The sequence below is a fragment of the Gallus gallus genome, chromosome 3, assembly GCF_016699485.2.
Source record: "Gallus gallus isolate bGalGal1 chromosome 3, bGalGal1.mat.broiler.GRCg7b, whole genome shotgun sequence".
Classification (NCBI taxonomy): domain Eukaryota; kingdom Metazoa; phylum Chordata; class Aves; order Galliformes; family Phasianidae; genus Gallus; species Gallus gallus.
This window is the reverse complement of record NC_052534.1, coordinates 14,307,631-14,318,482: the sequence shown is the minus strand read 5'-3', so window position 1 is coordinate 14,318,482 and position 10,852 is coordinate 14,307,631. Positions and strand designations below refer to the sequence as shown.

General features: G+C 40.4%; 1 protein-coding gene across 2 annotated transcripts in view; it reads left to right on the top strand.

Moving 5' to 3' along the window:
* Nucleotides 1-70: 70 nt before the first annotated feature.
* The window catches only part of PLCB1 (phospholipase C beta 1), a 425,847-nt gene continuing 415,065 nt past the window's right edge, over nt 71-10,852 (top strand). For both annotated transcript variants that reach the window (XM_046939523.1, XM_040698205.2), the window contains exons 1-2: nt 71-406; nt 1,149-1,275. The gene's annotated coding sequence lies outside the window, so the exon portion shown is untranslated. The remainder of the gene's footprint in view (nt 407-1,148; nt 1,276-10,852) is intronic.

The window sequence follows — 10,852 nt, the reverse complement described above, 5'->3', positions numbered from 1 at the left end:
AGGAAGTGAGGGCGGCGGCGGCCCCCGCCCAACTGCCGCCGCGGGGGCGGAGCTGCCGTGGGAGCGCGAAGGGCGCGCGGCGCGGCCGTTGGCCGTGTGGAGTCGGCTGCTGTGGCAGCGCGCGCTGCAGTTCCTTCCGTTCTGGAACGAAGGCTGCCGCATCGCGGGCTCCAGCCCTGCCCGCGCGAATGCTCCGCTGTACTCAAGCGGGTTTATGAGTGTCGAGGGCACCCGTAATGGGATGCCGTCTTCAAGATGCCGCGTTATGAGCACTGAGCGAGGGCGGTAACCATTTGGTGTTAGCGCGGCTTGGAATGCTGTTAGCCGCCAGCGCTGACTGACCGCGCTCCGTCGGTGGCCCAGGGCCGTTGGCTGCTCCCAGCCGGCCGATCCCGGCCCTGCTCCAGTACGTGCCAGATATTCACATTTCTTTACAGACTAAACTGAGGTTCCTGTTAGCCCCGTTCCCTTAGCTCACCCCGGGTGGCAGCCTTACCCTGGAGCCTAACAGCTGCAGCCTCCAGCCCTAACAGCCGGCTTCCTCAGCCTGCTAAACTGACCAGAATGAAGCTGTGGAGATCATTCTAAAGGTTTGGTCTCCCTTGCTGCCAGATACAGATTGCAGAATTTCCTAAAATCTTGGCTGAAGTCTGACTGCCTTGGCTTGTGAGGAACTCTCTAAGAGGTTCTCCAGAAGTCAACTAGCTGTGTTGAGAAAACATTTACATATGTCAGTTAGTGTGTTTAGTTTTTCCCTGCTTGAGGAAACACTAGGACATAATACCTCTAACTGTTCGTCTAATGAGGCTCTTACATGTTATTCTTCTCCATGGGAATTAAACCTTCTTGATCAAACCATTCCTTAGAGCCTGAATATAGGTCTGGCCTTTATTTGTTGAAGCTCAAGTAAACTCAGTGTTAGTGTCCAAACACAGAAGCATAAGACAGCCCATAATCAGAAGGAGAAGCAGCGGTGGGCTCTCACAGTCCCCACAAAACTGACTGTGCAGGGAGACAGACTCGCCCGTAGCACTACACACACTATGCAGAAATGAAACAACAATAGCAGTGTTCCTCGTTTGCGACTGCACAAGGGTAGGCCACATCTCCCGGTGACTCACTGGTGACTTATGTTCTCTTTTCACTAGGTTTTCAGAAAGTACCTGCTATTACCAAAGAAGATTTTTTGTCCATCATTTCCCAGCATTGTTGAGATCCCTGCCTGTCTGAGCTTTGAGCTTCCTGCCACTGGGATTAATGCCAGCTCAGAATGAAGTAAGAGTCTCATGCGACACATGCTTTCTGCTCTTTCCTATTCAGTACACAGAGACTGAACTCAGTGTCTATATTCCATTTTTTTCCCTAATCATTTAGCTATTTTCGTGGTTTGTAAAAGAAAACATTTATCATAATTTATCAGTGCCCTTACTACTTGAATAAGTAGATTGAATATTGAATGTGGCATTTTAGCAATATTTAGACCTAGAAATATTTAGACCTGAATTATGCAGTGAAGTGAAAAAAATACAACAGTAGAAATTATCTGAGAAGGCATATACTTAGCTAAAGTTCTTCTGTGAGGAGGTAGTAAGAAGGGAACTTAGCATTGATGCTCAGTAAGAGCTAGGGAAGCCTAAGGGAAATACACTAGTTTTTATATAGATTCTCTGAAAGAAAGTAAAGGAAAATGAAAAAGGAAAGTGGAGGATAGAAGGAAGGAAAAGGAAGAAATGATTGGCCAAAACCAAAAGAAGTTTTGTACATGGTGGAAGGATTCACCTGCTGGAACCAAATTAGGTAAATTTATGTGACAAAGAGCTGATGTGTGGAAGGAAGGGCTAAGGAACATTTTATTGTGTTGGACCAGCTCTTGAATGTCTGTCCTCAAAGAGAATCTAAGGACCTCTTTAGTACCAGCCAGTATAGGTTTATAGATGATTACTAACCACATTTAGCACAGGATGTTTAAAGTTTAGCCAAAGGCAGGGTTGCTTTCATTTTTAAAACAGCACCCAGTGTTCCTAAAATGGGGTAGAAATGTCATGGTGCTGTTAATCCTTCTAAAGTAGGTCAAGCTTGCAAAGATGGAGCAGATACACCTCATTTGAACCTGATTAGGAGCATGAAATGGGAAACAGATAAAAGGAGAAAGCAGGAGGGGCTGAACAGTTAATAAAGACCACTGTCTGGGTCAGACCATTTATTGCTTTCCTAATTACTTTAATCACTCTGTCCCTTTTTAAACTTACTCTCCTTTACCTTCTCTGTGCTTTTGTTAAACATGTACATCTTTAAATTTTACTCCATTTGTATCTGTTTCTCATCGGGCTTTGCTTTCTTAAGAGAAATGTATTTTTCCAGCTTACATACTACCACTTCGGTTACACAAAGGGTTTAGGAGTCAAGATGTCAGTTTAGGTTTTGTCCACTGTTGTTGGGAGTGTGTCCATTAACCACAGTTATTTTTTTGATAGAATATGGAAAAAAAGGATTTATGAGTTAACTTATGTAGCTCCATGTTTTCATAGTGAAAAGCCAGGATTAAATACTACAAGAACTAAGGAGATGAAAATATTGTCTTTAAAATGGAGAGGTCAGTTTCTTTGGACTTCAGATCACAGTCTGGGGTGGTTTAAGACTTTCCTTATTTCAGCTGTCTGCTTTCCCTTCTACTAAAGACCTGGCAAGAGAAGCCAGTTTTTCAACTAGCCGCATTCACAACCTAGTATATGTCTTATATCTTCATTACACAATACCAGGCGAAGCTGCCAAAGGCAATTTCTTTCAGTAGTGGGACAAAGGACTAAAAGAAGGGATGTGTCAGCACAGAGCATTCCAGGAATATAGATGTATTTTTATTATAAAATGGAAAGTTAAACTATAGTATAGAAAAGAAAAGAAGTTAACATGGTAGATCTGAATGAACAGACGAGTGCAAACATATCTTCCTTCTTCTCTGTGGTACTGCAGGTACTCACATCACAAATATTTCTGTACTGGAATGTTTATGTACCTTCATGACTAGTCCATAATCTAACCAGAGGAAACATCAAACAGTTTCCCAATCTTCCCTATCAGTAATTTCTGTGTTTCTTTTGATGGTCCCTAGAAAGTTTGTGCTTCACAAATATTTTACTTCTGTATAATTGTTATGTATGTTCACTGAACTGTGATTTAGAATTTTCTGATTGTGGGGCTTTCCTCTAGAAGAAGAAGGGAATTAATAACCCTTTGATCTTAGGTGTGCGGTATAACGGACTTTCCTTGTAGAAGACTTTTCCTTGTAAATTTGTTTCTGTTAGCTTTATTTTTTACTTTATTGAATGCTGTCCAATTATTAATTCATGTGGGTGTCTTTTCAAAGGAATGTATTCTAGAATTGTTGATATGCTTTCTTTTACTGTGTGCCACAATAGATTCATGGCACTACCCAAAGCCCAGTAAGTAATTATAACATTCATCTTTCCCAAAATATGCCCCATTTTAATATCCACATAATTTTTTTTTCTGTTCCATATTAAAATTCCAGAACTATGTTTCTGAACTCTTAGAATTTGCTTTTGAAAGATGTTTGTTAAACAATGAAATATGAAGTTATTATCACACAAGCAACAGCAATTAATACTTCCAATTGTAACGTAATCGGTCCCTGTGCATAATGAAATAATAGTTGCAGTAAATTTTTCACTATCTGAGCAGTAAAAGAGCTTGAAACTTTTTTCCCAGTTTAAGGCAAGTAATTTAATAGAGAATAAAAAACATGTGGCCAGAAATAAACATTCCATAACTGTTATAAAAGGGGTTTGTTAACCCTAAGGCATATTGTGTTGATGGAGAAAGTTTTAGTTTGAAATAGATAGATCAGCAAATACAGCATGTCACCACAATTAACTAACTCTTGGAAACTCACAGTGGCTCTGCTTTTGATATCTATTTAAGGTGATTCAAAGCTTTTATATGGGTTTGACTTTTTGACCAGAAATGTCCATGTCTATCCTTCGTAAATCACACCACAAAATTCCCTGAAAATATTAAAAAATGTATAAAGAATTTTCTTCTTCTTCTGAGTCAAGTTTGACAGAACTTTATCTAATGCCTCCCACCAGAAGGTAAGTATACAGTGAGAACATGAAATCATATTTTGCACCTTCTTACAGAAAGCCAGGGAGGATACTGAAACCTTAAGACTTCCAGTTAAATGTAGATTCCAAGAACATTTCCAACCATCTTTGAGGCTTGCTGTCCTGCATAAATGTGAAGAATTGTTCTTTTAAGCATTCTGGTTAAAAGACAGGTTATTGAAGGTACTCGGCAATGAAAATGTTCTCTTATTACAAAAAAAAAATAAAAATAGATGTATATATACACAAACAATCAAACAAACAAACAAACCTGACCACTCATTTGTTGTTTATACTTATTCATTGTTTCAGTCTTTGACTGAAACTGCACCAGCATACTGTGTTCAGTATACTTCCCCTGGCTAGAGACACCCATAACCCCCAGCAAGCAAAGATGCCAGAGAGAAACTGGTTTAGCAAGTATATGATGCCTATGTGGGAACTAGAGAAACTGCTGCCTTGCTGGCTTAGAAAAGACAAGTGCCCAGAAGGGGAACTGGACAAATAGAATGAGATCTAGAACTGAAGGGCAGCCTGTTTGTGGTGAAATGTCTCTCTTCATATCTTCATATATCCGCCAAGCTACAAAATGGACAAACAGGAAGTCATTTACAAGCCTTATGTAATATTCAGTCCTACAAAGAGTTGCATGCTGGGGGGTTGCTCTACCCACATAGCACTCTACCATGCAGTCATGCCTCCGCATCCTTATCTTTGCATAACTCAAGATCAGACCTCCTACAAGATCATCTTCCACCCCTAATACGCATCTGTTCTTTATCTGCTTGTCAAGGACTTTCAGAACTTAAAAGAAGTTGTAGTAGATGGGAGAGAAAGCTTTCAAGTTTGTGTGCATCAGATCAAGGCAGATCTCATAAGAAATGTGATTTTTTATTGCCTGACTTCTTGTTATTTCTTTTTTATTTTTCTAAAACTGAATTCTCCTGCTGAATAAGGAACTGTTTCTTGCGGTATATTGTTCTTCAGCAATCAAAAATCTCCAAGGCAGAAGAACAGTCCTCCTTTTAGATCTGACACCTCCAAAGCCTGATATATGTGACTGAGTGAGCAAGATGGAAAGGAATTATTAGGTTTCTAATAGATTGTGATGGAAGCTTAAGCTAGCAAGGCTCATTGGACAGTACAGCTAGTACAAACATCTGTGGCCACATTTTGTTCTCATACATATTGCTGTTTGACTGCAGTCAGTATTACTCTCTACAGGAATACACGGGTATACATAGGACAAGATCTAAAACATATTTAAATTGTACATCTTCTGCTCCGAAAGTAATGCCTCCTATTTATTTCCATGGAAACTACAACCGATACAAAGAGCACAATAATGCTATTTGATAGAGCAAATTCTCAGCTACATAGCTATTTTTCAATATAGTCACCATTATTAGCTACGCATTTTCATCAGCACTGAACAAGAGCCTGCATTCTGTGGTCATAAAAATCTTCATGGCTACTGGGAGCGTGTTTTGTCTTTCACGTCACTGTCACCACTGCTAAAACACACCACCTACCACCTCACTGTCCTAACATCCACTGTTCGGCTTCCACAAATGCCCAGCAAGTGTCAATGAATGTCAATGGGTGCAATTTTTTCTTCATATGGGAATTCAGTGACACACCTTTGCTCTGTATGCATTTCCATGTCAGACACCATTGTGTCAAACTGTCCCTTTGCTGCCATCATCACTCAGGAACACAGTTTAATGGAATATTGGCAGAAAGGTTCATACCATCAACATCCACCTCTGACATCTTGGGCCAGTGCAGTAAAATAGGAGCCAGTGCTTTCAGAGCAGCCCTCATGAACAGTTATTGATGTGGAATTATTCTGATTATACTCCTGAATTAAATCAGAAATAATTACTTTAAAGGCAAAGAAGCTGTTCTTCTTTATACAATACAGGAATCCAAAATTCATACCTTCATCTGGTAACATTTACTGGACGTGGATTTTTACCATCAGTGACTTCTTGTTTCAAACATAGCCCTTCTTCCACTAAGAAGTTGTGTTAAAGTGTTCTGCTAAGTGTTGTGTTAAAAGTATGAATCAAACTGTGTTTGAGTCATTTTATTAAGTCAGATAGATATGGAGATCGTCCATTGACTTAACCAGGGACCACACAAGAATTGCATATCTGAAAGCTACACTGGGTACTGCAGCACTGGAAGTACGTTTCCTGTTCCAGCGATGGTCTCACTGATAGTAGGCAGCTCTCTTTGCAGTACATCATATTCATTTTAAACCTGCTCTGAATGCTGCAGAAGTGAAGTAATGAAGCAGGCTGCCCAAAGGCACAGATGTAAGCTTAGGCTAAGCTTACAGATATTCTACAGTGGCATATCTTCCATGTGCTATAAAAATTTATGGCACTTTTTTTTTAAAGTCACAATACCTTCAAATCTCTGAGCAAAAAGAATAAAACTCACCTGCTAAGGTGGTGTGTTTGGGAAATGGAAAGCTAAGTTCTTGCATGCAGTCAATTTTTGGATGAGTGTTTCAAAGACATTGCAGCAGATCCACAAATGCAGATATCATTGCATGTAGTTCTCAAGCCAAATGTCCACCAATTTCAGCTTCGTGACAATCTTTACATATTAATCTAATGCAGAGCTAGAGATAAGTAATTTCTAATAAAAACAGGAAAAAACAGGGTAAACAGGAAAAAAAGGAGAGAAATATTTTCCTAAGTATTTCTATATCCACACTACCTTTTCAGAGAATGCAATCAATCTCTCACAGTAAGAAAATACGTCTTCATTTAAATGGAATGAAAAATAATCTGCCCCACAGCTGCATGGTTATTCGGTATGTTGGCTTCATTCGTATGCTGATTTTTTTTTCCAGAAGTTCTCTATTCATTTCCAAATTTTGAGAAAGTAATATTCATCTCTTCTTCGATATAATAAAACAAATATAAAACACTTATCCTGGACCTGTTATTTAACTGGCGAATGCCTGCATCTCTGGGCATATTTCCCTCCTCTCCTTCCCATTGACTTGTGCATTATGCAAATGAAGGAAAATGGACAAGTAATGCTGTCACTTCCCCACTGCACTCCCCAGTAAACCTTTAGAGAATGTAAATGACAGCAAAGATGATGTAAGACACTGGGAAAACCACCTATGCAGAGAAGCTTACTGAAATGCAGAAAGAATGTAAGAAATGTAATTGCATAACCTTCAATATTCTGCCATCTCTTTCATAGAATCATAGAATCGCTAAGGTTGGAAAACACCCACAGGATCATCCAGTCCAACCATTCGCCCACCATCAATGGTTCTCACTAAACCATGTCTCTCAACACAGTGTCCAAATGCTCTTTGAACACCTCCAGGGTCGGGGACTCCACCACCTCTCTGGGCAGCGCATTCCAGTGCCTGACCACCCTTTCAGAGAAGTCATATTTCTTAACGTCCAGCTTGAACCTTCTCCTCAACTTGAAGCCATTCCCTCTAGTCCTATCAGTAGTCACATGAGAGAAGAGGCCGACCCCCAGCTCACTACAACCTCCCTTCAGGTAGTTAGAGAGAGCAATAAGGTCCCCCCTGAGCCTCCTCTTCTCTAGACTGAACAATCCCAGCTCCTTCAGTGACTCCTCATAAGACCTGTGCTCCAGACCCCTCACCAGCGTTGTTGCCCTTCTCTGAACATGCTCCAGGGCCTCGATGTCTTTCTTACAGTGAGGGGCCCAAAACTGAACACAGTACTCAAGGTGCAGCCTCACCAGTGCTGAGTACAGGGGGACAATTACTTCCCTGTTCCTGCTGGCCACACTATTTCTGATACAAGCCAGGATGCCATTGGCCTTCTTGGCCACCTGGGCACACTGCTGGCTCATGTTCAGCCAAGCATCAATCAATACCCCCAGGTCCATTTCCTCTACACAGTCTTCTAGCCACTCTGCCCCAAGCCTGTAGCTTTGCCTGGGGTTATTGTGGCCAAAGTGCAGGACGCAGCATTTGGTCTTGTTGAATCTCATCCCATTGGCTTCAACCCAGCTATCCAACCTATCCAGATCCCTCTGTAGGGCCTTGCTATCCTCAGGCAGATTGACACTTCCAGCCAGCTTGGTGTCATCTGCAAACTTACTTTGCCAGTGTTATTCTCCTGGTAATTCTACCTTCTTTCTAAGTTAAAATAAGTCACTTGAAAGAAGAATTACATTGCAATATTATCTGAGTTTATCTCATCATTCATCTTGTATCACTAGTGTCCAATAGGCATTTCGAGCTATTTATCTTTTGGAAAATGATCTCAAATTGTTCCTGGAGTATTAGGAACAAGATCAGACACTTTCAGTCACAGTCATAAAATCACTCCACTGATTCTGGAGAGGTTTCTTGTATGAAAATTGGATTTGATGAAAAAAGTTTTCTGTATTGAAATGTAAAGCAGGCTGAGTTCAAAATTACTGGTCCCGACAATGTCTGTCTAATAAACAAAAAACAGATGAATGAAGAGCCTACCAAAAAAGGAGATTTTGTTGTGATGGATGGGCTGGATCACCTCTGCAGAATTGCTGCAAAGTGGAATGAGAAGGTTGCTTACGTTTCATTATAATTTATGCAGCCATAAAAATATTTCTCTCTGCTGCTCAGAGGTAGATTATAGATCAATAGGCCTCTGCAAGGATGTATTTATGAATGTGACTCTACTGGTGGTGACTAATTGCTCTTATAGGTGCCAGAGAATGTGGTCCACCCAGATAACTGCTTCCAACATAAGTTTCCATCCAGCACAGAGCAACTCTGGAGCTCGCACTGCAGCTGCTTGAATGTGACACTTGCCAGAGACCCATATGCTGCCGCTGGTGAAAGTCTCTGCTAGTCAGTTTGTCATCTGGAGGTTACAACTACCTCTCATTTACCTGGGACAGTGATCGTGGGTCTGCTGTAGAAGTCCCTATTTAGACTAAAAACCATTAGTAGAAGTTCTGCTTGAGGAGTTACTGTTGGATTGGACTACACGTTGTTAGATTGAGAAATCATATTTTGTTGCTGGGACTTATGAAAGCAGAAGTCTATTTATATGCAAATTTTCTGAGAGAGAAAGACTATAATCAAGCTTCCAGGAAGCTGAAGTTCTAGTCTTTTATTTGCCAAGGACACAAAAATCTTCAAATATATGATCAGTGACTAATTATCATGCCATGATTAAATGCAACATCCAAAGTGTCCATAAATATTTGAGCCTATTGCAACTTTCAGATGTCATTTGACAGTGAAGGTGACCAATATAAAGGAAATTGATTTTTCTCCAGGGGTTTCCTGTGCAGAACATCTGTGAGATCTAGTCCTAGAATATAAGGGTATCAAGCAGATGAAGTCAGGATAATATTTTGCTTTTGACAGAAAGAAAAATAAGTATAGGAGGTGCACACTTGTCTGAAGTGTGGGCTAATGACAGGGCTTATTTTAATCTTTCTTGCAGAGCCACCCTTGCCAAAGGCTGCATTAGCAGATATCTAGAAATAGCATGCTTTGTAAGGAATATGAAAGTTAAAGTTGGTAAGTGCTCAGAGCCTTATTTGCCAGTCAGGAACTGCTCAGCTCCACAAGCAGACAATAAGTGCATTACAAAAGTAACAATCCAAAGGACATTTAAAGGATATAGGTACACTGCCTTAAATGACTCATTCCAAAAGAGACTTCTACTTGACCTTCACTGCTAATTTCTAAAGTATTCCTACTTTCCAGCTTTCTGTGTGGCAACAGCTTCCTGGAAAGCATTTTGTTGTTTCAGCTTCATCCACATGCTTTTAAACCAGACTTCCTGAATGCTTTTTGTGCACTTGCAAAGGTTTACATATCCCCAAACATCTTCTCTTTTTCCATCCATACCAGCTGATTAAGAAAGAAAAACTATCTTGCTTTGTGAGTGGCCCATAGTATATTATATCAGTGTTACTGAAGACTAATTTTCAGGGATCCTGACCTGACCCTATAATGAACTGCTTTTGGCATACACTTAAGAACTGATAAATAAGGCAGTTTGCAAAGTAAGGAGCTGCAAAGCAGTGGCTGCCAAAGCAAGCCCTCTTTGGCTTCAGACCCTCTCTTGCCAAGAGGATTGTATATCCAAGTACTTCATTCTAGTCCTGTAACTCTGGTCACTCCTACAGAGCCTTGTCCCTGAAACAAACGTACCATTTGGCATGCTTGACCCTAAATAGCTCATGTCACAACTCTCTTACCCAATGGGAATACAACTGTCCCACTGCTCAAAACACAGTGAAAGGGTAGAATCTGTATTTCTGTGCCTGACCCAGCAGGACAGCTTTTGATCCAAGTGCTTCTGTAACACAAATGATGGAAATTTTGTAAGCTGATGTTTTACAGTTTGTTCTATTATTTTCTGTGAACTTCTCCATGAAGAAATGAGAAGTTGGAGAAGGAAAGTGTAAGATAATGATGGCCTCCTAATACAACTTCTTGATTTATATTGAAAACCTGACAGGCAGACATTTTGCTGCAATCTCAGTCAAAGATGTATACATGTAAGAAAATAACCAGGGCTATAAACCTGAGGACAACTGAAGCCAAAACTAAAGGTATCTCAAAACAGTTATATTAAGTGGCTGAGAAGACATTTATACCAGTAACCCTGACAGAGATTTGACCATAATGATGAGAAAGTTGCTTTCTTATTTGGTTTTATGCTTTTCAACAGGGCTGCTCTCAGTGAGCAATTAAACTTAAAGAATTGTGG